The sequence below is a fragment of the Pseudophryne corroboree genome, chromosome 6 (genome assembly GCF_028390025.1).
Source record: "Pseudophryne corroboree isolate aPseCor3 chromosome 6, aPseCor3.hap2, whole genome shotgun sequence".
NCBI lineage: Eukaryota > Metazoa > Chordata > Amphibia > Anura > Myobatrachidae > Pseudophryne > Pseudophryne corroboree.
In genome coordinates this window covers 270,427,052-270,454,287 of record NC_086449.1, presented here as the reverse complement: position 1 = coordinate 270,454,287, position 27,236 = coordinate 270,427,052, and the positions used below count along the sequence as shown (strand labels likewise).

The following is a 27,236-nucleotide window of genomic DNA, read 5'->3' as shown; positions in this document are numbered from 1 at the left end:
CTCTGTAGAGGGCGGGAATGGAATTGAGCGTACTCTACCACGTCGAAAGCCGACACCATGAGGCCTAGTACTTGCAACACTGAGTGTACTGACACTCTTGGGCGAGTAAGGAAGTATCTAATCCTGTCCTGAACTTTCAGGACCTTCTCTGGAGACAGAAACAGCCGTTGACTGTGTATGTCCGGTAGTGCCCCCAGGTGCACCATGCTCCAAGCAGGGACCAGCGAGGACTTCTTCCAGTTGATGAGCCACCCGTGGGCTTGTAGGAAGTTTACCGCCAGTTGTAGATGACTGAGGAGGACATCGTGGGAGTTTGCCAGAAGCAGCAAATCGTCCAGATACGACAGGAACCGGACTCCCTGGTGACGGAGATGAGCCGTCATCATGGCCATAACCTTGGTGAAGACCCGAGTGGCCATGCCCAATCCGAACGGCAGAGCCTGGAATTGATAGTGAAGGTTGCCAATAGCAAACCGCAGACATTGCTGATGCTATATGGCAATAGGCATATGCAGGTAAGCATCTTGTATAACCAGGGATACCATAGTCTCCAGGTCCATGGCCAGTACAATTGAGCGCACTGTTACCATACGGAACTTGAACACTCTCACAAACTTGTTCAGTGATTTGAGGTTGAGAATAAGCCAGAAAAAAACATCAAGTTTCGGGACTAGAAACAGGGTCAAGTAGTATCCTCTGCCTCTCTGGGACAGAGGTATCGGCACTACCACTCCTGTATCCATGAATGCACAACCATCAGTAGAGTTTGCACCTTTAACGGATCCGAAGAGATAACCGATGTGCAGAACTGGCGAGGGTGACGTCTCTGGGAAGAAACTGCGTACCCGTGAGAAACAACTTCTCGCACCCATGAGTCTGAAGTGGTCATTAACCAGACCTGGATGAATCGTAGAAATCAGCCCCCCACCCTGGGATCCCCCAGGGGGAGGACTGTCCCATCATGCAGCAGGCTTGTCATGAGAAGCAGGCTGACGAGCAGCCCAGGAACGTTAGGCCTTGGGCTTAGTGGTTGTTGGGAGCACGAGACAATCTCGGGTATACCTGACCTTCGCTTTCCCTTAAGGCCGAAAGCAGAGAAAAACTGGTACCTTTTGCTTTCTGTGCAGAAGGAGTAGCATTTGGGAGAAAGGCAGTCATAGTAGCCGCCAATTCAGACCCAATTTTTAATTAGGTATTCCCCAAAATAAGATGTCCCTAGTAAAAGGGGATTACCTCCAAGGACTTTTGGAGTCCAGGTCCACCATCCACGACCTCACCACAGAATATGGCGAGCCAGGACAGACGTATTAGACGCCTTGGCAGCCAACACACCCGCCTCAGGGGACGCCTCCTGGTGAAGAAAAAGGTGGCGGTGGTATTGTGAGACAGGGAATGTCTGGCATTGTCAGATATATCCTCGGGCAGCTCTTCCTCTAATGCCTGATCCAGTCATCAATCTATTTTGCAGCCCCAAGTGGACGCAATCGTGGTCTACGTACAACCCCTGTAAGGGAGTAATAGACTTCAGGCATCCCTACACACGCTTACCTGTCGGTTCCTACAGTGAGGGGACAGTGGTGAGAGGCAGAGTGGACGACACCCGATGGGTGACACATGAGTTCACTAGCAGTGAATTACCTACTCTTTATATAACTCTGTAGGGGGAGGATATTGAGCTAATGCCCGTTGTAGACAGGGGGCATGTCTTCCCTGGATTAGACCAGGAATCTTGTCTGATGTACACTGAATGGTTAGATTGTGGTAACAGAGTTTTAATTACCCCCTGATGTGTGAACATGGTTTGCTTAACCACAGTAGGGGAATCCTCTTATCATCAGTGAATTGTAGGATTTTTTACCCAGTAGCCACAAAGGCAGTGGTAACATTTAGCAATGGAAAATCCTTGTCAGAAACACCTAATATAGGGACTGAGCATGATCCCCCTCTCTTCAGATAAAATTTCAGAGAGATTATTGGATAGGGAGGAAGAAGCAGCACACTCAGATGACCCAGAGACACAAGAGTGACCTGGAATAGGGTTTTGCCTGACCAGGGAATGAGTCATGCTACAATCCGTGAGGCAAAAGTTTCCCGCCCAAAGCGGAGTAACTATGGGGACATCAGAGACTGTAATGTTACAGGTGGCCCCATAGGGGGCATAAAGCGTTCAACTAGAGAACCCAGTAGGTTTGAGAACGCAGCTCAGGTTGGCTCCTGATTGATTACAGGAGCTGCGGACTGACTAGGAGATGTATGAGACATAGCACACAGACCATCACACAAAACTTCCCCCTCAGGTAAATCTGTTGCGCATGCTCTGCAAGATGCAGGAGCGTCCCCGGATTTCCTGCCCTACATGTTAAACATTATACACAAATGCAACAGAGAGCGGTTTAGTACGATGAAGCCAGACAGAGTACAATACCTACGAATAAATCTGTTAGCATGTGACCGAGTACCAGTACACAACACCGGCAAATAAATCCGGTATTATGTCACTGAGTACACAGCAGAATACAAGTAATAGGTAAATACTGTGACGCACTATATACGGACCCAGACGTACCTACAGACAGAGCCATCTTTATTTTAGCCTTTAATAGGATTAATTGAGCCAGGGCAGTCGGACTTAATCTCCTGCTGTAATGATTTAATCCCCTGCTGTATTGTTCTCTCTGTATTGTATTGCAGCTGAGAACAATAGATGAAAGGTTTATGCAAATAAACCATGGTGTGCCTAGGCGCAGCATAGAAGCCAAGATGATCGCGGCTCCATCTGTAGTCCCCCCAGTATACAGTTATAGATATACTGTATCTGGAATACACTGCATTGAAATCACATAGCAGATACAGGCACACACAGTCACGTTTGCAATGCAGATAATTATTTTCATGACAATAAAATTGCATTGGATTATTATATGAACATACATATATATATATATATATAGAAGTGTACAGTCAGGCGGCACTCACGGATTTCAGACAAACGAGTAAGGAAGCAACCCTGGCTCGTGAAGGGTTGCTTCCTTACTCGTTTGTCTGAAATCCGTGAGTGCCGCCTGACTGTACACTTCTACATTGCTGCATACGCTGTGGAGGGCACCCGGTGAGCTGACATTTATCATTTTGTTTGAGTGCCGAGCACATTGTTTTTTATTATATATATATATATATATATATATATATATATATATATAGAACAATGTGCGGTATGATACCGGATGTATATATCAGAATACTCGTACAATATATTCTGGCACAGGTACACTTGTTCTTAACTAACGCTGTCTTATTATCGACATGTAGAATACTTAAGTGTTTGTAAAACCACGGCGCTGATGTACAGGCGGGTTTACAAAGGAGACCTTGCCCTGCAGTCCCGGAGACCAGTCGCATCTATTTTAGAAAATGGCGCCCAGTGTCTCAGTCAGGGAGTGAGGGAGAGTGTGCGGCAGCTCCAGGGTGGGAACACCAGCAGTAGATGGCGCCCGGAGCTGGGGAAAGGGCTACAGGTCAAGCGCCTTTTCCCCTATGCTGGTCCTCACCACCGGGTACTATGGAGCCTTGTTAAAGTGGATATTTTACTATCCGACCTGTGCTTCCATGCCCTGGTGAATATAGTGGGGTCCCTGCTCTGTCACAGTGTCCATGCCAGCTTCGCGGTTTGTCTCCTTAAACCGATACTGGAACGCGATTTAATGGCGGGTCCCGTCTAGGGGACCCTCTTACCTCCTCCCTTAGTAGCAGCCACGCAAACCAGGAGAGCGGCTGCGGTGGTGTGCCTAGGAACCAGAGCACCTCCGCCGCAAGTTTGACCTCTGAGGAAGCCTCTGACCCCTAAAGGAGGCAGAAAAATGCGTCAGAAGCCCCCATTGCACCAGCCGACATTGTTTCACTCACTGTGAGGAGAACATTATCCCTGAACGGCTGTTTCTCCAGGTGTCCCCAAAAAACGTGAACCCACAAGGGAAAGCAGAGACATCAGGACCTCTCCAGTAGTAAAGTGAGTGGGTTGCAACCTAAGACCTGTTTAACTGTTAATCGTCCTGGCTAGGACTAAAAACTGCTGCAAAGAAGTGCATGTTTGTGAACATCCAGTATGTTTAACCCCACCTAATAAGAACTATCCTGACTAGTCCTAGATTGGACAACATTGGAGGAATTAGTCCAGTTTGTGGACCCTATACACAGCTATTGAGAGGTGAAGAGAAATTATGCTCCTCCTAAAATAGTGCTTACTGTTCATTTATGCACAGATTTCGGTAATTTTAATTGTACATGTTAAGTGTCCTATAATGCCGGCCGGTGTTTATTTATGTATTGTATGATTGTTTTTATAAATATGTCTTATTAAGAGTAAAAATCATTCTAAATTTCTTATCAGCGCTGCTTATTTTTGTTTGTGCGGAGTTTGTTGAATACCAGGGAAGAGTATAGCCCTGGGCTAGACCGCAGCAGATTGTAAATTGGGTGGATTGTAAATTCCAGCAGCCCTGAGAAGAAGCTTTTAAAGAAAAATGAAAACTTAAAGGGCTGCAGCAGAGACACTGACTGTGTAAGATGTCAGTCAGAAATCTCCTGCTGCAGCTCCATCACCTCCCCCAGCGGCGCTGTACACTTCCGCGCCCTGGTTGCCGGGTACCTACAGCGGAGGCTCAGGTTTTCTTCCAATTAGTCACACAGATGACCGCTGTTCTCCTGGATCGCGTGGCCGCACTCAGGGAAGAGGTAAGTTGGTCCCCCCGGCGGGAACCGCTGTAAATCGCGATCCTGCGCGGCCGGTGGGAGGCGGGCCACAATCGCTGGCGTGGACACTGTGGCAGTACAGGGACCCCACTAGACCAGGGCATGGGCACAGGTTGGTTTTCTCTCATAAAACTGTTTATTTAAGCCCCCAGTACCCGGTGGTGAAGTCCAGCAGGGGGATAAGGCTTTGACCTGTAGCCCCTCCCCCAGCCCCAGGGCGCCATTTAGAGTAAATGTTCCCGCCCTGAAGCTGCATCTCTCTCTCTCCCTCACTCCCTGTCAGCGTTTGGGTGCCATTAGGACAAGCTGAGCTGATCCTGGGACTGTTTGGGCAAATCCTCCTCTGTAAAGCCGCCGGCCTGTCAGCGCTGTGCATTTTACAGGACACTTAAGTATTCTACATGTCTGCTGACAGTGTTAGTTAAGAAAAAGTACATTTAGTCAGGATTATTTAGTACAAGTACCCTGTGATATACATCCAGTCTTTACTGTGCATTGTTATATCTATTAAGTGTATAGCTAGCAGCTGAGGGTTCAGGTTCTGGGGGTTCCTTACCCCCCAGTGGGACTGTAGCAACGGGGGTTAAAAATGACCCACCTTGGGCTACCTTCTCCATGCTATTGAATACGCTGGTAACTAGACTAACGTCTCCTGTGCCGGTACAACCGCTTATGGTCCCCGCGGTTAACTCGCCGTGGGCAGATCAACTGTCCAATCACTGACTACTCAGAAGTCTAACCCTCGCCCGCCTAAGACCAAGGGGTCCTCTAAGCAGGCAATTACTTCCTCACAATCCACCAATGTCCCAGACACCTCATTTGAGGAGGATGGCGTTTATACTGACCCACAGATTCTGATCCTGATGCTTCTGATGGGGAAGCTTTTTCACCGGTGGATGTTCCTGACTTGTTGGAGGCTATCAGGCTCATTCTTCAAGTTGATGATGACTCGGAGCCTGATGCTGTCCCTAAGAAACCGGACAGGTTTGAACATCAGAAAATGGTTAAACAAGTTTTACCTCACTCTGACCATTTAATTGACATATGTCAGGAGTCCTGGGGAAATCCAGGAAAGAAATTCACGCCTCACAAGAAGATGCTGTCTCGCTACCCCCACGCTGCGGAGCTAAGTAAAAATTGGGAAACACCCCCGCCAGTGGATTCGCAGGTGACGCGGCTGGTGGTATCCTCAGTTCTGCCTGTAACTACCGTCACGTCCCTGAGAGAGCCGACGGATAAGCGTGTGGAGGGTTGTTTAAAGGCAATTTACACCCTAACCGGTGCTGTGCACAGGCCCACCATTGCAGCGACATGGGCTGCAGAAGCTGTGGAAGCGTGGGCTCAGGAGCTGGAGGCGGAGTTGCCTTCCAACGCTTCTGATCATGCTAGACAATGCTTGTCATATATTGTCACAGCGTCTCATTACATTAAGGAGGCGGATTCTGATGCCGGTATTCTGGCGGCCAAGACTTCTACTACGTCCATTTTGGCTCGCCGGATTCTCTGGTTACGGTCCTGGTCTGTGGACATGGACTCTAAGAAAACCCTTGAGGTACTCCCTTTAAAGGGAGACATTCTTCTCGGAGAATACCTCAACAAGATAGTGGCTGACTTAGCTTCTGCAAAAACAGCATGTCTACCTAGTACTACTCCTTCGTTGCCAAAGGCCAAGAGTACTCCTTTTCGCTCTTTTCGTCCTTCAGGGAAAGCAAAAGGTCAGGCGTACCCGAAACAGGTTCGCATTTCCAAACCCAATAAGCCCAAACCCAAACCGGCCTGGGCCGCCCGTTAGCCTGCTTCCAAAACGGACAAGCCTGCCGCATGACAGGGCAGGCCTCCCTCTGGGGAATCCCAGGGTGTGCGGCCGACTTCTAGGGTATACCCAGGAATGGTTGAAGACCACTTCCGATGCCTGGGTACGGGAAGTCGTCATTCGAGGTTACGCCGTATCCTTCAAGAATCGTCCCCGTCATCGATTTTGCCTGACAGATGTCCCTTCGGATCAGGTGAAGGCAAAAACTCTTCATTCGGTGGTACAGTCCCTCCTGGATACAGGAGTGGTAGTACAGGTGCCTCTGGCTCAGAGAGGCAAGGGGTACTATTCACCGCTGTTCCTAGTCCCGAAACCGAATGAGTCCTCCCGGCCCATTCTCAACCTCAAGTCCTTGAACAGATTTGTGAGGGTCTCCAAGTTTTGCATGGAAACTCTTTGCTCTATTGTTGTGGCTTTGGAACCTGGGGATTATATGGTCTCCCTGGACATACAGGATGCTTACCTGCATATTCCCATTGCAGTGTTGTGTCATAAATACCTGAGGTTTGCGGTTGGCAACCTCCATTACCAATTTCGGGCGTTACCTTTTTGTTTGACCACGGCTCCGCGAGTTTTCACCAAGGTCATGGCGGTAATGACGGCTGTACTTCACCATTAAGGGGTCCGGATCCTACTGTACCTGGACGACTTGTTGATCCTGGCAAATTCCCCAGAAATTCTCCTACGCCATCTGGATCTGACTCTCCAGTTTCTGCAAGCCCAAGGATGGCTCATCAACTGGAAGAAATCTTTCCTGGTCCCTGCTCAGTGCATGGTGCACCTGGGGGCGTTCTTGTCTCAGGAGAAAGTCCTGAAGCTTCAGGACAGGATTCGATGCTTCCTATAACGTTCGCAAGTGTCGATACATTCGGCAATGCAAGTGCTAGGTCTCATGGTGTCTGCTTTCGACATGGTGGAGTACGCTTAATTATATTCCCGCCCTCTGCAGAAGCTGATTCTTGCCAAGTGGGATGGCCTGCCTCACCGGATTAGGTCTCAAATGATCTTCTTGTCTCCGGAGGTCCATCTGTCACTGAGCTGGTGGCTTCAGGACCAATGATTGAGCAGGGGTCGTCCCTTGTGGATCTCCAACTGGGTCCATCTGTCAACGGATGCCAGTCTGAGAGGTTGGGGCACAGTGTTGGAGCAACACTCCCTACAGGGTCGGTGGACCAAGGAGGAGTCTCTGCCCAAGATAAACATTCTGGAACTGCGGGCGGTGTTCAATGCTCTGAACTTGGCCCAGCATTTAATACAGAAGAGTAAAAAATCCTTGTATGCACACTGACGTATCGGGAGGTCAACTAAATGTCACTCCCTAGGCATCTGTGTGCAGACAATATCTCGGGCGCACCAATATACTAGTTCAATTAAATATGCCCTAATCACAATTAAGGAAAAGTAGCTAATTTTTATCGATTGCCACTTATTAAAAAACAAGCTGCTCCCACTTACGGCTAGAAGTATATCATACAACAATCACAAATAAATAATAAAAAGAGTGCTAAACACCTGCTATGTCTATAAATTAATTATATAAACAAAGATAGATAATTATAATATTTTTTACGTTATATAAAATTTATTACACATAAAAAGTTAAATATTATAATCTTTCATAACTTTTGCATTCATCATGGGTTCACATAAAATTGAAAACTAGATATTGTAATCTTATCAATTTTCATATATATCACGGATTCACATTGATGGGAACACTCAAAGCGCTAGATGGTACCTATAAATAGCTATTGGGACAGTCCTTGGTCTCCAACCCAAATAAAGTACATATGTTGCCACTCCTAGTAACGAATTTTGTTTTGTATCACATAACCATAGTTGGTAATTTTCTATCGTTAATTCCAGGGTCTGATTCCAGTACTGAATTTTTGATTATGGTTATGTGATACAAAACAAAATTCGTATATGAAAATTGATAAGATTACAATATCTAGTTTTCAATTTTATGTAATACAGAAGAGACCTGTTTAAGTACAGTCGGACAACGCCACCACGGCGGCGTACATCAATCATCAAGGCGGCACTCGAAGCCGCATGACAATGAGGGAAGTATCACAGATTCTTCAGTGGGCAGAACGCCATCTGCCAGCCATATCGGCAGTGTTCATTCCGGGGGTCCTAAACTGGGAAGCGGACTTTCTCAGTCGTCAGGACGTACACGCTGGAGAGTGGAGCCTCCGCCCAGAAGTGTTTCAACTCCTCGTGGACAGGTCGGGCCTTCCAGATGTGGACCCGATGGGGTCTCGACACAATCACAACTAAAATGATATACCTCCCATCTGCGTCAATATGAACCAAGGTTTGAATGAAGGGGAGTCTGTTGCTTAGCAAGATAGTGACTCCACTGTGCTTGGAATTGCTAGAGAAGTACAACAGAGTGGAGAGGAGTTTGGAAGACAGAGTGGGGTGCCCTGTGTTCATAAAATGTGTTTCCTGAAGCAGGACTATGTCTGCACGTAAGATGTGGATCGTACGAAACAGGTGAGAGCGTTTCTGGGGCGAGTTAAGGCCCCGGACATTCATAGAGGCAATAGTAAGTGGCATGATGCTGAAAGAGAGAGGAGTGAAGAGGGAGAATAGAAAGAGGAAATGAGGTACGAAGATTGGCTCGCTCAGTAAAGAGAGTTAAAAAACAGGGAAAAGTGACAGAGTACTCAACCTTTGTTAAGAAAAAGAACTGTAAAAAAAAAAAAGAATAAGTTACTCAACACAAAAAGGGGAAGGTACTCGATAATTAGGACTTAGAGGTCCATATCTGCGAGGGAACTTAGGTCTGAGTCGCCACAAGGAAATAAGGGTAAAAGTAGGGGTTGGTGCATGATCGTGAAAGACATCACATGGGAGAGGGAGTAAGAATTAGAACAACAATATAGCAGGAGGAGAAATGTTATGCTAAATAAAGTGGGCACAGGTGAACAGAATTCAAGAGAGAGGGGATGGTTTCCCCTGGGTGAGTGAGGAGGAGGGAGAGAGAACAAGAAAAAAAAAAATATATAAAATTATCACCCCTTAGGAATCTATGAGTCATTCAGAGCATAAAGGTAAAAACATCAGGAGAAATAAGGTCAATAAGGTCAATAAGCACAGAGGGTCTGCCCCAGGGGCCACATGACCTTGTGTAAACATGTAAAGTAAAAGAGAGGTCTTGAGTGAAGATGCAACATCAGGGCAGAGCCGGTACAAAACTAGGCAACAATAAATGTTCATTAGTAGGGGTTACTAGCGTAAACCAACATATGGGCAACCAGGAAGAGATAAACCTAGGAAGTACATATCACTGTAAAGGGTGACCATGATGTGAGTCCAGTGGGGGTACATAACGGAGAAGAAGACGAAAAGGGGGGGGGGGGGTAAAATGGGTACAAAGCAGAAATTCTCACATATACAATATAAGGCAGATATCACATACAGAAAACAGGTATTTAGGTGAGCAGAAAAGTATTCACAGAAATTGAAAGATCAAAAGAGAGAGAGAAAAAGGGGGGAGAGGTGGCAAGAAGGCATCCTACCCAACATAGAATTCAGCATTTAAACTGAGTGGACATCACCAGGGGGAGGTACCAGATTCTTCTATGTGCTACAGCAAGTCTTGCTTGCACGGAGATCCCTGATGATAACCGTTTTTCCCTGGAGGTCTACGATCAGCTTGAAGGGGAATCACCAACGGTATAGAATGTTTCTATCTCGTAGGGCCTTGGTTAGATCACGGAGTTCCCTCCGTTTAGCAATGGTTAGAGGGGCCAGATCTTGGAAAAACTGGAGTTTAGTTGAATTGAAGAGAACATGAGGTTTACCGCGAGAAGAGTTTAGGATCCTCTCTTTATCGTTGAATTTGAGAAAACATAGGACCACATCTTGGGGAGGGTCACCATCCCTAGGCTTAGGATGAAGGGCACGGTGAGCCCTTTCCAACAGAAGCTGTAAGTCTCCCAGTTCAGGTATCAGAAATGAGAATAGAGTATGGAGGTATGGTTCCAGGTCGTCCGGGCTGACGGATTCAGGAATGTTCAAATAAAGAAATTCCCAATTGCGCCTGTTATTGTAAGCTGCTCCAACCACTAAGAAGAATAGGCCTGAATAATAAAAATATATATATGGTTAGGAGCGCTGTGAAAAAGGAAAGGTTATGATAACATAAAAAAAATTCAAAATTTTATTTAAAAAAAATTAAAAAATAAAACATAAAATGAATACCACTGTGTTTACAGCTCTTTTTTTGAAAATTTTATATAAGTGTCCGGAATTGATTTGAAATGCAAGACATTGGGATTCCAATTTTTTATGCCTGAGGGTTTCTTTAAACAGCAGGTAGTATTGGCTGAGCTGTCCCTACCTATACCTTGCTGGTGTGATCCGTTTCACTCCCTTGGCTGGTCTCCACAATGTAAATTGCTTCTGCTCTCCGTGTTTGTATTCACGATCGCGGCAGCGGGTAACTTCCGGTCGCGGCAACACGTCACTTCCGGTCACGGGTCCAACGCGTTTCGTGCTTGGGCACTTAATGATGATTAAGTGCCCAAGGACTTAATCATTTTATGGTATTCATTTTATGTTTTAATTGTTAATTTTTTTTTTACATTTTTTTATGTTATCATAACCTTTCCTTTTTCACAGCGCTCCTACCCATATATATATTTTTAGGATTCAGGAATGTTGCAGATGCGTAGGTTATACCTGCACTCATGGTTTTCAAGATCCTCATTTTTAGTGCGAAGTTCAGATAGTTCTGAGACAATCTGGTCTAGGTCACGACCCGTGTCAGTTAAAACTTTCTGGAAATTATCCTGACGGGCTTCCAGTTTGGTGGCTCTAGTGGCGAGATAGGAAATGTCCGTCTTAATGGAGGCCACTACTTTATCCAATTTGAACTCTAGAGATTCCTTAAAGTCTGTGATAAGAGAACGAATAGCTAAGATGTCATCTTTAGTGGATAGAGCAGAAAGCAATTTAGCGGAGTTATCCATAGAAACGTGAGGAAGGGTGACCCCTATGTTGGGTGTTTTTGGTGCCCCTGGTGAATTGTTGAGAGATATCAGCACCCTATTGCTTAGAAGCCTTGGTCGAAGACCTCTGCATGTGGGCCAAACCAGTATAAGATATTTCACTATTATATATAAACCGTCAGGGGAAACAGGAAGCTCAGGGAGATATGGAGTTGGGAGGATGAAAAAGAAAAACATCCAGGGGAGACCACTCTATCCGAATTCAGAGAGCATTAGGGTGGCCACAGAGCTAAACATAATGAAGAGGGTATCAGTGGCACAGAAATACATGCTAAAGAAGGGGTAGAGGATCCCTTTAATGTATTCATGGCCTGTATGTGAGCAGGGGGGCAGTAATCCTGGTTAGCAGAGCAGTCCAAATAGCAAAGTCACAGAAAGTATAAGTCAATACTCCGGAGGGGGGGGGCAAAAAAGTAATTTGCTATATAATCATGGGTGCAGAGAGGGGCCCTGAGAGACACAGCGCTGGCCAGCTAAATAACTGAAGAGGGTGTCAGCAGGCTGACAGGAACAGCAACGGCTGAACTAACATTACTTAACCAAGTAACAGTGCAGGCAGAACAAAGCACTGGGCGTGCGCCCTGTATCCTCTACGGACTACGAGAAAAGGATTTACCAGTAGGTAATTAAAATCCTATTTTCTCTTACGTCCTAGAGGATACTGGGGTCCATTTAGTACCATGGGGATGTACCAAAGCTCCCAAACTGGGTGGGAGAGTGCTGAGGTTCCTGCAGAACTGATTGACCAAACTGAAGGTCCTCAGAGGCCAAAGTATCGAACTTGTAGAACTTTGCAAACGTGTTCGAACCTGACCAAGTAGCTGCTCGGCAGAGCTGCAAAGCCAAGACACCCCGGGCAGCCGCCCAGGAAGAACCCACCGACCTAGTAGAGTGGGTCTGTACAGATTTTGGACATGGCAAACTTGCCGTGAAATAAGCATGCTGGATAGTAAGTCTGATTCAGCGTGCAATTGTCTGATTTGAAGCAGGATACCCAATCTTATTGGGATCATAAAGAAGAAATAGCAAGTCCGTCTTCCTGTGATGAGCTGTTCTTTTCACATACACCTTCAAAGCCCTCACGACATCCAAAGACTTTGAAGTAGCAGAGGTGTCGGTGACAACCGGAACCACAATAGGTTGATTGATGTGAAACGCAGACACCACCTTAGGAAGAAATTGCTGACGAGTTCTGAGTTTAGCTCTGTCCTCATGGAAAATTAAACAGGGACTTTTGTGAGACAAAGTCCCCAGCTCCGACGCACATCTTGTTTAAGCCAAGGCCAACAGTGTGACGGTCTTCAACGTAAGATATTTTACATCCACCTCCTGTAACGGCTCAAACCAGTCCGATTGGAGGAAATGCAGCACCACATTGAGATACCAAGGTGCCGTGGGAGGCACAAAGGGAGGTTGGATGTGCAGAACACCTTTCAAGAACGTCTGGACCTCATGGAGAGAAGCCAATTGTTTCTGAAAGAAAAAGGACAACGCCAAAATCTGAACTTTCATGGAGCCCAGACGTAGGCCCATATCTACTCCTGCTTGTAGAAAAAGCAGGAAATGTCCTAGATGGAATTCCACCGCAGAAAATTTTCTGCTCTTACACCAAGATACGTATTTCTTCCAAATACGATGGTAATGCTTAGACGTTACCCCCTTCCTGGCTTGGCTCATAGTTGGTATAACCTTGTTAGGGATCCCTCTCCTGGCTAGAATCAGCCATTCAACTTCCATACCATCAAACGTAGCCGAAGTAAGTCCTGATAGATGATCGGGCCCTGTTCCAGAAGATCCTCGCAAAGAGGAAGAGGCCACAGATCTTTGAGGATCATCTCCAGGAGGCCCGCACACCAGGCCCTTCTTGGCCAGTCCAGAGCAATTAGTATTGCTTGAACTTTTTCCCTTTTTATTCTCTTTAGAATTCTTAGGATCAGAGAAAGTGGAGGAAACACGTACACCATCTGATAAACCCATGGAGTCGTCAGGGCGTCTACCGCCACCGCCTGTGGGTCTCTCGACCTGGAACAATACCACTTGAGCTTCTTGTTGAGACAAGAGGCCATCACGTCGATCTGTGGATATCCCCATCGACTTGTCAAGCACCTGAACACTTCCGGGTGAAGGCCCCACTCCCCTGGGTGCAGGTCGTGTATGCTGAATAAGTCTGCTTCCCAGTTGTCTACTCCCGGAATGAAGACCGTTGACAACGCCACAGCGTTTCTCTCTGCCCAGAGCTAAATTGTTATTCTTGACCTCTGACATTGCTGCTCTGCTTTTCGTTCTGCCCTGTCGGTTTATGTACGTTATGTTTGTTACTGCCGTGACATTGTCCGACTGAATGGCCTGATCTTGAAGAAGATGTGAGACCTGCAGAAGGGCATTGTATATGGCCCTGAGTTCCGGAATATTGATTGGAAGGACGACTTCCAGACTGGACCATCTACCTTGAAACTGCACCCCCTCAGTAACTGCTCCCCAACCTCTGAGGCTTGCGTCTGTGGTTAACAGAACCCAATTCTGAACCTCCAACTCTCAACGAGGTGAGAAGTCTGTAGCCACCACAGAAGGGAGATAATGGCTTTTGGTGACAGACGGATCGTCTGGTGTATGTGAAGATGCGATCCGGACCATTTTTCCAACAGATCGAGCTGGAAGGGTTTTGCATGAAACCTTCCGTATTGAAGAGCCTCGTAAGAGGCCACCATCTTTTCCAGAAGGCAAATGCACAGATGCACCGATATCCGGGTTGGCTTCAGGACATCCCAAACCATCGACTGGATCACTAATGCCTTTTCCGACGGAAGAAACATCTTCTGCGACTCCGTATCCCAGAGCCGGCCCTAACCAATATGATGCCCTAGGCAAGATTTTGGCTGGTGCCCCCTGGCACCGCCACTAGTTCTGCAGGAGATGCCTGGCATGAGTCAGCTGGCAGCTCTGCTAACGTCAGGCGTCTTTTGTTTATGAAAATGCATCTTATTTGGAATTACTATGTGGCTAGGGTGCACAAGCAGCTTCTGCTGATTAAAATGATATGCAGCATGCCTATATTCTGTGTGCGACTGCGGCTGTATCTGCATACGAAATGCTACATTACAGTGATTTCCAGGAATACACTGCAACGTAGCATTTCGTATGCAGATACAGCCGCAGTCACACACAGAATATAGGCTTGCCGCATATCATTTTAATCAGCAGAAGCTGCTTGTGCCCCTAAGCATACCAAATGCCCTAGGCATTTGCCTAATTTGCCTATGCCTAAGGCCGGCTCTGCCGTATCCAGTATCATCCCCAGGAATGGTAGCCTCTGTGTTGGCTCTAGGTGAGATTTCGGAAGGTTCAGAATCCACCCATGATCCTTGAGAAGTTTGGTTGAGAGAGCAATACTGTCCAGCAACCATTCCCTGGATGGTGCTTTTATCAGGAGATCGTCCAGGTATGGAATTATGTTCACTCCCTGTTTGCGGAGTAGAAACATCATCTCTGCCATCACCTTGGTGAACACCCTCGGTGCCGTGGAAAGACCAAATGGCAGGGCCTGGAACTGGTAGTGACAGTCCTGCAGTGCAAACCGTAGGTAAGCCTGATGAGGCGGCCAAATCGGAATGTGAAGGTATGCATCCTTGATATCCAGAGACACTAGGAAATCCCCCTCCTCCAGACATAAGATCACCGCTCTCAGAGACTCCATCTTGAATTTGAACACTCGTAAGTACGGGTTCAACGACTTGAGGTTCAAAATTGGTCTTACCGAACTGTCCGGTTTCGGTACTACAAACAAGTTGGAATAGTACTTCTTGTTTAGCTGATGAGGTGGAACTGGAACAATGACGTGAGTCTGTACCAGTTTTTGGATGGCATGTTGTAAAGTTATATTTGCCTTTTCTGAAACTGGCAAGCCTGATTTGAAGAATCTGTGAGGTGGAAGCTCTTGGAACTCCAGTCTGTAGCCCTGGGAAGTAAGATTTATGACCCAGGGATCCTGGCACGAATTTGACCAGGTTTGACTGAAGAATTGTAGGCGAGCTCCCACCTGACAGCCCTCCAGGCACTGCGGTCCACCGTCATGCTGAAGTCTTTGAGGAAGCAGAGCCTGAGCTCTGTTCCTGAGCACCTGTTGTTGCTGGTTTGCGTGGTTTACCTCTTGCGCCACTGGAGGACGTAGAAGCACCTCTAGATTTTTGCCCTTGAACTTGGCCGTCTGAAAGGACTGTAACTTAGAAGCTGAATAAGTCTTCTTGGTTGGGGGGGCTGCGGAAGGAAGATACGTAGACTTACCCGCAGTAGCTGTGGAGATCCATTTGTCTAATTCATCTCCGAACAAAGCCTCTCGTGTGAATGGTAAGCCTTCCACGCCTTTCCTGGAATCCGCATCAGCAGTCCATTGGCGTAGCCACAAGCCTCTGCTATGGCCAACACTGCCATAGCGGTGGTGCGTGCATTAAGCATGCCTATTTCCTTTATGGCTTCCACCATAGAGTTTGCAGAGTCCTGTATATTCTGCAGGAGTAAGACAACATCCCCCCTAGATAAGGAATCTAACCCATCAATTAGGTTACCTGACCATTTTGCAATGGCTTTAGTGATCCACACGCATGCAATAGTGGGTCTTTGGGCCACCCCAGCAGCTGTGTACAATGATTTGAGTGTAGTCTCAATTTTACGATCAGCCGTGTCTTTCAGGGAGGCAGCATCAGGAACAGGCAATACGATTTTACGTGACAGCCTAGAGACTGATGCGCCCACTATTGGTGGCTTTTCCCATTTTTTCCTATCCTCCAGAGGAAAAGGAAAAGATGAGAGCAACCTTTTAGGGATCTGAAACTTCTTATCAGGATTAACCTAAAGTTCTTCAAACAGGGTATTCAATTCCTTTGACACAGGAAAAGTTATTGAGGACTTCTTTATTACATTAAAATAAGATTCCTCACACTCCCCTGACACCTTATCAGGAATATGCAGAACATCTCTGATAGCCTCTATAAGAGCCTCTATTCCCTGTGACAGAGCTGCATCCCCCCCCCCCCCACCCCCTGAGTCCACCTGCCCCTCCTCCATGTCTGACCTGTCAGCATCAGAGTCAGACTGCAGGATATGAGCCAGAGAGTGCTTTTGCAGACAAATGGGAGGGGATTGAGACGCTGTCTTGGGGATCGAGTATCTGTTCATAAACTCATCCACAGTCTGTTTTAAGTATTGTGTCTCTTTCTCATTGTAGGACAATTTTGTAGAAAGAGTTGAGATCATTCCCTTTAGAGAATTAACCCATTCTGGTTCAGCCCCGCTAGTCTGTGAACCCTGAGTACCCAGTAGTGAGCCCCCTGGTGAAGAGGAACACTCTGCGGTACAAAACACACACTCTTTGCCTGACATAACGTAATGTGTCAGCACACACACACACACACACACAGAGGAAAGGTTAAGCACAATTAACCCACAAAGAGCCCTTCAGGGAGACACAGAGATGTTTGGAGCCAGCCCCTACCGTGCCCTTATCGCTAATGCCAAGCTTAGCCGGGTCACAGACTAAGTACCCTGATAGGAGACTTAGTACACTAGTAATAGCTCCCCCCCTGCTATGACCCCCTGGTACCGCTGAGGTAATTTGGAGTGACACTGGAGGAGCTGCGCGTCCCTGTCCTGTCAGCGTCTGTGTCCACTGCATAGGGAAAATGGCGCTGGTGAGCTGAAGGATCCCCTCATAGTGAAGCCCCTCCCCTTCAATGGTGCGCAGTCTTTCCCCTTTTTTTATACTGGCTGAGGAATCTGGTGCTTAAACTGGAGAAAACCGTTTTAAGGCTGTTGTGCCAGTATGGGTACTGTGTACAGTGTACGGGGACGCAGTTGTGTACTGTGTCCGGAGACACATTCCGCCCGTTTACAAGCCCTGCATCTCCATACCCTCGTGCCGCCATAATGGCTGGCGCCCCACTAGCCGGGACACCGGCTCAGTACTCACCAATCTTCATTCTTCTGGCTCTGTTAGGGGTGGCGGTGTGCTGCGGGAATGTACGCTCGCCGTGATGGGCTTGCGAATGGGACCATTAACCCTTCAAGAGGTTGGGCCGTCCCCCCCCTCTAAGTCCCATGAAGCAAGCAGGCTGGTGCCATCCAGCCCTGCCTGAAAATAACAAACATATAAAATAAATGCAGAAAACTCTTCAGGAGCTTCCTTCATCGAGGCCGGCTCCTCCGGGCACATTTTATAAACTGAGTCTGGTAGGAGGGGCATAGAGGGAGGAGCCTGCCAACACTATGAAATTCTTAAAGTGCACATGGCTCCTAGTGGACCCATCTATACCCCATGGTACTAAATGGACCCCAGTATCCTCTAGGACTTAAGAGAAATAATAGACAAGATGATCACCAGGTAACTCTATGTCTATATAATCTTTTATACTGCAGCTCCGTCCATGGGGGAAATGGCTGCCATACCACCTATACCTGCATAAAATGACATCTGCTCACTGTTCGTCAGCCCCTTATGCCAGTACAGGGTAAACTACACAGCCTTGCTGCCAGTGCTGCTCCATTGCAAGTAACACGGCTCTAGCGAGGGTATTTACAGCACTAGCGGGTGACGGTGTGCTACCCGCCTCTTCCTGAGTCACACAGCAACCGCCCTAAGTGCCCTCCTCTCAGAGCCGGCCTTAGCTATAGGCAGGCTAGGCATTTGCCTAGGGCATCCAAGCATGTCTAGGGGCATCCAAGCATGTCCCTGCAGTATCTCATGTTGGGAGGGACAGTCTGCAAACTAACTGTTACTTTCCAAATGTATTCAATCAGTACTGGTATACACTGCTGTTTACATTTGTCAAATAAAAATGCACACTCTCCCTTAAAGTTATTTAAACTCCCTCCGACATGCTTGAATGCCCCTGACTTGTGAGACCTCAGACAGACAGCAGAAGCCCAGTAACTGCAATTCCTGGACCTGTGACATTTTCACTGACTATATAAGATTATTACTGGATGGCTCCTTATGATACCACATGTGTATTTGGAAGACTGCTTCACATAAATCTGACATCACCTATACTGCTTTTGCACATGGGGGAGGGGGACCCTGCTATCCTGTGTCCCTTATCCTTGTGCAAACCCAGAGCCGGCCTTAGGCATAGGCAAACTAGGCAAATGCCTAGGACATTTGGTATGCTTAGGGGCACCAGCAGCTTCTGCTGATTAAAATGATATGCGGCATGCTTATATTCTGTGTGTGACTGCGGCTGTATCTGCATACGAAATGCTACGTTACAGTGTATTCCTGGAAATTACTGTAATGTAGCATTTTGTACGCAGATACAGCCGCAGTTGCACACAGAATATAGGCATGCTGCATATCATTTTAATCAGCAGAAGCTGCTTGTGCATCCTAGCCACATAGTAATGCAAATAAGATGCATTTTCATTAAAAAAAGGCGCCCAACGTTAACAGAGCTGCCAGCTGACTCATGCCAGGCATCTCCTGCAGAACTAGCGGTGGTGCTAGGGGGCACCAGCCAAAATCTTGCCTAGGGCATCATATTGGTATGGGCCGGCTCTGTGCAAACCCCAGGTGTCTGCAGGGACATAACATGGGCAGTGTTCTCCCCACACTTTATTTCCTAGTCAGTCCATGCCGTAAAATTCCCCTGCCAGGATGGTATACCCTGTGAGGTCAGATCCCTTGTACGGGTGCCCCTTTAACAGGTGCGAGCGCAAGCACGCCCCCACCCACCCATCCTGCCATTCCCTATCTCACAAAACGCAGTCACGGATCCTGGGAGCTGCATAGTCACACACACTGACTGCAAGCACGCCAGCAAGCAAAAGTAAGCTTTATCAAAAAAGCTACTAGCATTACTAATGTGGGGCATATGTGTCAGGTGCATCACTGTGTGGAATTATGTGTATTATGGGCATCACTGTGTGCCATTATGTAGGGTTGATCTGGCCCACAGTGTACCCCCCCGGTGGGCCCCACTGCCTTAGTGTTGCTGCGTCAGATGCAGAATTTGGCGGTGCTAGGGGGCACCAGACAAAATTTTGCCTAGGGCATCAAATTGGCTAGGGCCGGCTCTGCCTCCTCTACATGCCTCTGTCGCGCCGGTGGCTGCGAGGTCTCTCCAGGCACAGCTCCGTGCGCTTGGCAACAGTCACCGGAGTCCCGAAGTCAGCATCTGGTGAGTGATACTGGTGCTTCCGTCAACCGTGCTTCCGTGTCTCGAGCCGTCAGGTAGGGGGAGATAGTGGGTCTATCGGCACCCAGCAGAGCTCAATCTATAGTCCGGGCGGTGCTAGATAAGCAAGGTAGCAAGGTAGCCGACATTCAGGGGAAATTCTGGAGCTCACTCCCTGGATCCCAGTTAAAATCCAAAGCCTGGTTTTGCCCATCCGTTAGACCGCAACCCGCAGTGACAGATCTCTCTGCCACCCGGCTCCGCGACAATGCTCACCCAGTTATGAAATGGTATTTGCAGGAGCTCTGGTCCAGCACGACTTCTCCCTTTCCTAGCCAAGCCACGCCATCAAACATTTTTAAGGAATTTATTATTGATATTTTAAGGGTATCTAAGAAATATCTTTTTATAAATATTGGCACACTTAAGGTACTGTACTTTGTTTGTTGTGTCTATTGTTTGATCCCTACTAGCAGGGGATCACCATTGGGTTGCAGCCTACTCATTCCCAGCACAGAAAATAAGATATTGTTATAAATCTTTTTCTGTGTTCACATTTCTACTTATAATTTATTATTATTATTTTTATTATTATTATTATTATTATTATTATTATTAATTACCAGTTATTTATATAGCTCACACATATTCCACATCGCTTAACAGAGAATATTTGGCAATTCACATGCCCTAGTGGAGCTTACAATCAATTTTCCCTACCACATGTGCAGACATTCATGCTAGGGTTAATTTTGTTGGGAGCAAATTAAGTTACCAGTATATTTTTGAATTGTGGGAGGAAACCGAAGTACCCAGAGAAAACCCACAAAAGCACGGGGAGAATATACAAACTCCACACATTTAGTGCCATGGTGGGAATAGAATCCATGATCTCAGTGTTGTGAAGCAGTAATGCTAACCATTACACCGGTCATGCTTTACTTAATGTAGGGATCATTTTATACAGTGCACCAGAGGAGCTTTCAGTTGTAAGGCATGTTGTCACTGGGTGCCTGCCGTTCCAGTGATTTCGAAATCCGCCTTGCAGTATTAGTGTAGTAAAAAAAATAAGAATTTACTCACCGGTAATTCTATTTCTCGTAGTCCGTAGTGGATGCTGGGTACTCCGTAAGGACCATGGGGTATAGACGGGCTCCGCAGGAGACTGGGCACTCTTAAAAGAAAGATTAGGTACTATATCTGGTGTGCACTGGCTCCTCCCTCTATGCCCCTCCTCCAGACCTCAGTTAGGGAAACTGTGCCCGGAAGAGCTGACATTACTAGGAAAGGATTTGGAATCCAGGGTAAGACTCATACCAGCCACACCAATCACACCGTACAACTCGTGATAACTATACCCAGTTAACAGTATGAACAATAACTGAGCCTCTCTCAACAGATGGCTCATACAATAACCCTTTAGTTAAGCAATAACTATATACATGTATTGCAGAGAGTCCGCACTTGGGACGGCCTCCCAGCATCCACTACGGACTACGAGAAATAGAATTACCGGTGAGTAAATTCTTATTTTCTCTGACGTCCTAGTGGATGCTGGGTACTCCGTAAGGACCATGGGGATTATACCAAAGCTCCCAAACGGGCGGGAGAGTGCGGATGACTCTGCAGCACCGAATGAGCAAACTCAAGGTCCTCCTCAGCCAGGGTATCAAACTTGTAGAATTTTGCAAAAGTGTTTGAACCCGACCAAGTAGCAACTCGGCAAAGTTGTAAACCCGAGACCCCTCGGGCAGCCGCCCAAGAAGAGCCCACCTTCCTCGTGGAATAGGCTTTTACTAATTTAGGATGCGGCAGTCCAGCCGCAGAATGTGCAAGCTGAATCGTGCTACAGATCCAGCGAGCAATAGTCTGCTTTGAAGCAGGAGCACCCAGCTTGTTGGGTGCATGCAGGATAAATAGCGAGTCAGTTTTTCTGACTCTAGCCGTCCTGGAAACAAAGTTTCAGGGCCCGGACTACGTTCAGCAACTTGGAATCCTCCAAGTCCCTAGTAGCCGCAGGCACCACAATAGGTTGGTTCAAATGAAACGATGATACCACCTTAGGGAGAAATTGGGGACGAGTCCTCCATTCTGCCCTTTCCATATGGAAGATCAGATATGGGCTTTTACATGACACACGCCTAGTCCAAGCTAAGGCCAAAAGCATGACCACTTTCCACGTGAGATATTTTAGCTCCACGGTCTTAAGTGGCTCAAACCAGTGGGATTTTAGGAATCCAACACACGTTAAGATCCCAAGGTGCCACTGGAGGCACAAAAGGGGCTGAATATGCAGCACCCCTGTAACAACGTCCGAACTTCAGGCAGTGAAGCCAGTTCTTTTTGAGAGAAAAAGGGATAGGGCCAAAATCTTGGCCTTTATGGATCCTAATTTTAGGCCCATAGTCACTCCTGACTGTAGGAAGTGCAGGAATCGACCCCCCTGGAATTCCTCTGTAGGGCCTTCCCGGCCACACACCAAGCAACCTATTTTCGCCATATACAGTGAAAAAGTCTTGCCGTCATGTCTTTCCTAGCATTTATCAGCGTAGGAATAACTGTATCCGGAATGCCCTTTTCCGCTAGGATCCGGCGTTCAACCGCCATGCCATCCAACGCAGCCGCGGTAAGTCTTGGATCCGACAGGGTCCCTGTTGCAACATGTCCTGACTGAGAGGCAGAGGCCATGGGTCCTCTGAGAGCATTTCTTGCAGTTCCGGGTACCGAGTCCTTCTTGGCCAATCCGGAGCAAAGAATATTGTTCACACTCCTCCGTTTATTACAATTCTCAGCCCTTGGGTCTGAGAGGAAGAGGAGGGAATATATAGACCGACTGGAACACCCACGGTGTTACTAGTGCGACCACAGCTATCGCCTGAGAGTCCCTTGACCCAGCGTAAAACCTTTTTTTTATTTTTTTATTGAGGTGGGACGCCATGTAGTCCACCTGAGGCAGTTTCCATCAATTTGCAAAACTGCGTGAAGACTTCCTGATGAAGTCACCACTTTCCCGGGTGGAGGTCGTGTCCACTCCCGGAATGAACACTGCTGACAGTGCGCTTACTTGATTCTCCGCCCAGCGAAGAATTCTAGTGGCTTCTACTCTCGCCACCCTGCTCCTTGTGCCGCCCTGGCGGTTTACATGAGCCCCTGCGGTCTGACTGGATCAGAACCGGTTGGTCGCGAAGCAGGAACTCCGCTTGACTTAGGGCGTTGTATATGGCCCTTAGTTCCAGGATATTGATGTGAAGGCAAGTCTGTTGGCTTGACCACAAACCTTGGAATTTTCTTCCCTGTGTAACTGCCCCCCACCCTCGGAGGCTTGCATCCGTGGTCACCAGGACCCAGTCCTGAATGCCGAATCTGCGGCCCTCGAGAAGGTGAGCACTCCGCAGCCACCACAGGAGAGACACCCTGGCCCTGGGGGATAGGGTGATTAACCGATGCATCTGAAGATGTGATCCGGACCACTTGTCCAGTAAGTTCCATTGTCCTTGCATGGAACCAGCCGAAGGGGATGGCCTCGTATGATGCCATCATCCTTCCCAGGACTCGAGTGCAGTGATGCACTGACACCTGTTTTGGTTTTCAATGGATTCCTGACCAGTGTCATGAGCTCCTGAGCTCTCTCTATCGGGAGATAAACCCTCTTCTGGTCTGTCTCTAGGATCATGCCTAGGCGAGGCAGATGAGCTGTAGGAACCAACTGCGACTTCGGAATATATAGAATCCAGTCATGTTGCCGTTTCACTTCCAGAGAAGGTGATACGCTGTCCAGCAACTGCTCTCTTAAACTCGCTTTTATGAGGAGATCATCCAAGCATGTGATAATAGTGACACCTTGCTTCCGCAGGAGCACCATCATATCCGCCATTACCTTGGTGAAATTGGTAATTACAATCCCGTACCGCAATTCTGAGGTACGCCTGATGAGGTGGATAAATGGGGACACGAAGGTATGCATCCCTTATGTCCCGATTCATTTCAGGCTTGCAATGACCGCTCTTAGCGATTCCATTTTGAACCTGAACCTTTTCAGGTATATGTTCAGGGATTTTAATACAATATGGGTCTAACCGAACCGTCTGGTTTCGGGATTATAACATGGTCGAATAATAACACCCTCTTGTTGAAGGAGGGGACCCTTGACCACCACCTGTTGAAGATACAATTTACAAATTGCAGTTAACACTGGCTCCCTCTCTTGGGGGGAAGCCCGCCGGGTCCTTGGTGAGGGGGCATCTTCTCACAGTCCAGCCTGTATCCCTGCGATACAATTTCTATTGCCCAGGGATCTAACAGGGAGTGAACCCACTTGTGGCTGAACTTACGAAGGCGTGTCCCCACCGGGCCTAGCTCCGCCTGTGGAGCCCCAGCGACATGCGGTGGATTTTTGTAGAGGCCGGGGAGGACTTCTGTTCCTGGGGACTAGCTGTGTTGTACAGCTTCTTTCCTCTGCCCCCGGCTCTGACAAGAAAGGACGCACCTCAGACTTTCTTGTTTCTTTATTCGAAAAGCTGCATTTAATAATGTCGTGCTTTCCTAGGCTGTGCAGGAATATAAGGCAAAATATCAGAATTACCAGCTATAGCTGTGGAGACCAGGCCCGAGAACCTTTCTCCACACAATCCTCAGCCTTCCATATGCCTCTTAAGTCGGCATCATCTGTCCAATGTATATTCTACAGGACACGTCTAGCAGAAATCGACATAGCTTTTGTCTCTAGGACCCAGTATACTCATGTCCCTTTGGGCATGCTTTATAATTATATATCTATCACTTAAGACAGCATCTTAAAATATTTATATGCATACTAGGGTCTCAATCTCTGCTGATAAGGTACCTGTCCACGCTGCCACAGCGCTATAAACCCATGCCGACACAATCGCCGGTCTGGGTAGTATACTAGAATGTGCACACTATCTGCAGGATCCCTGAGAATAGCTAGTGCAAACAGGACACCCAAGGGGAAGATTCTCAACACATCCTGGCCCTAGTGGGGAAAGGATACAGCCTGAGAATTCTCTTGTGGGAAGCTGCCGTCTCTTGTCTGGAGATTCCCGCTCTTTTTCCTCATGAGAGGAGGGAAATTTACCTCAGCATTCTTCCCCTTAACGTGTACTCTCGTGTCAGGGACAGATGAGTCATCAGTGATATGCAAATCATCTTTTATTCCAATAATCATATATTGAATATCTTTTAGCCCTCTTGGCTGTAACTTTGCATTATCGTAGTCGACAGTGGAGTTAAACTCCGTGTCGATACTTTGTTATTTTGGATAGTGAACATAGAGAGACTCTGAAGGACTCTGTGACATAGGGACAGACCAGGGTAGATTTCCTTTCTGTTCCCTAACCTTTTGTGCAATAATTTTACCTCAGCACTTACACATATCCAAACAGGTGTCGGCGTTGTCGACGGAGACACCCTCCCACACACATATCCGCTCTATCACCTCCTTAGAGGAGCCTTTTACCTCAGACATGTCGACACACGCGTACCGACACACCACACACACAGGGGATGCTCTATTTGAAGACAGTTCCCCCACCAGGCCCTTTGGATAGACAGAGAGAGAGTATGCCAGCACACACCACAGCGCTATATAATACAGGGATGTACACTATACCGAGTGATTTTTCCCCTATAGCAGCTTATATACACAGTTTTGCGCCTAAATTTATGTGCCCCCCCTCTCTTTTTTACCCTTTGTGTACCAGGATACTGCAGGGGAGAGCCTGGGGAGCTTCCTTCCAGCTGAGCTGTGAAGAGAAAATGGCGCCGGTGTGCTGAGGAAGAAGGCCCGGCCCCCTCAGCGGCGGGCTTCTGTCCTTTTATGTACTTTAATGGCAGGGGTTAATGCACATATACAGTTTATCAGACTGTATTATGTGCTTTTCGCCAAGTAAGGTAATCTAATTGCTGCCCAGGGTGCCCCCCCCCAGCGCCCTGCACCCATCAGTGACCGGAGTGTGTGGTGTGCTAAGGGAGCAATGGCGCACAGCTGCAGTGCTGTGCGCTACCTTAATGAAGACCGGAGTCTTCAGCCGCCGATTTTCAACTTCTCTTCGTTCTTCTGGCTCTGCAAGGGGGACGGCGGCGCGGCTCCGGGACCGGACGACCGAGGACTGGGCCTGTGTTCGATCCCTCTGGAGCTAATGGTGTCCAGTAGCCTTAGAAGCCCAAGCTAGCTGCAAGCAGGTAGGTTCGCTTCTCTCCCCTCAGTCCCACGTAGCAGTGAGTCTGTTGCCAGCAGATCTCACTGAAAATAAAAAACCTAACAAATACTTTCTTTTCTAGGAAGCTCAGGAGAGCCCCTAGGGTGCATCCAGCTCTGGCCGGGCACAGATACTAACTGAGGTCTTGAGGAGGGGCATAGAGGGAGGAGCCAGTGCACACCAGATATAGTACCTAATCTTTCTTTTAAGAGTGCCCAGTCTCCTGCGGAGCCCGTCTATACCCCATGGTCCTTACGGAGTACCCAGCATCCACTAGGACGTCAGAGAAATAACTATTTACTGTGCACTGGCTCGCTTGTCAGCGCTTTCTATATTGTACAGTATTCTGTAGTGCTACAGTATATCCATCTGCTGCTATTCAGCACTGTACTGTAGTTTTAATTAGTGGAACAATTGCCACCCAGTGGGGAAGCTGTGTATTGCATGCTGTGGATCCTCTTGTGCCTTGTCACGCCTTACTTCGTCTACCTGCGCTATTTGTATGGTGCAACTAAGATGCCTGTATGGCACAGCAGCAGCAATGATGAGCATGGCTACATCTGTATGAGGTGTAATGTGAATCAGGGGCATTACGTACGGTGTAATGTCCATGAAATTTTGTTACTGTATGGTGTAATTTGCATTGGGGATACTATTGTGTGGCTATGCCCTTTCCTTGAGACACCACACCCCGTTTTTGCAGCAGGTGGATAGGGCGAAAATTACTGCCTTGCACCAAGTGTAAAATCATAGTATCGGCCCTGGTTTTGGAAACTGTCAAATTCTCTGCGAGGAATGGCGTGAGTTAAATGACACATCAATGTTTAGCCTAATATCACTTTAGGCAGTAGGGACCGGCAACAGCCTCTTTTCCCAGTTCAGCACATGCGGTGTGCTGGCTGCAGTGGGTCCACTTTGTGCTGAATGGTGCTATGGATTATGGGGCTAATTCAGGATGGATCGCAAATCGCGATCCAACCTGGATTTTTGCGGTGGGCCCACGGGTACATGCGCAGAGCCCGTACTGCGCATACGCTCGGACTTTCTGCAGGGGGCCGCAGAAAATGCGTTCGCCTCTGCCTGTCAATCAGGCAGAGGCAGTCGTGGGGGGGGGCAGCAACGCTCTGTTTCCAGGGAGGAGATGGAGCGTTGCGAGGCGACCCGGACGGTGTGCGGCGCGAACGGGGGCATACCTGGGGAGTGGTCGTGGCGGCTGCGTGACGTCAAATGCAGCCGCCTCGACAGGTAAAATGGCGCCAGGACTCCTGCG

The 27,236-nt window shown here is 47.8% G+C and overlaps 1 protein-coding gene across 10 annotated transcripts in view; it reads right to left on the bottom strand.

The window, feature by feature from the left end:
- The window catches only part of FAM227B (family with sequence similarity 227 member B), a 1,159,103-nt gene that overhangs the window by 989,626 nt on the left and 142,241 nt on the right, over positions 1 to 27,236 (bottom strand). The gene's annotated exons all lie outside the window — the stretch shown is intronic.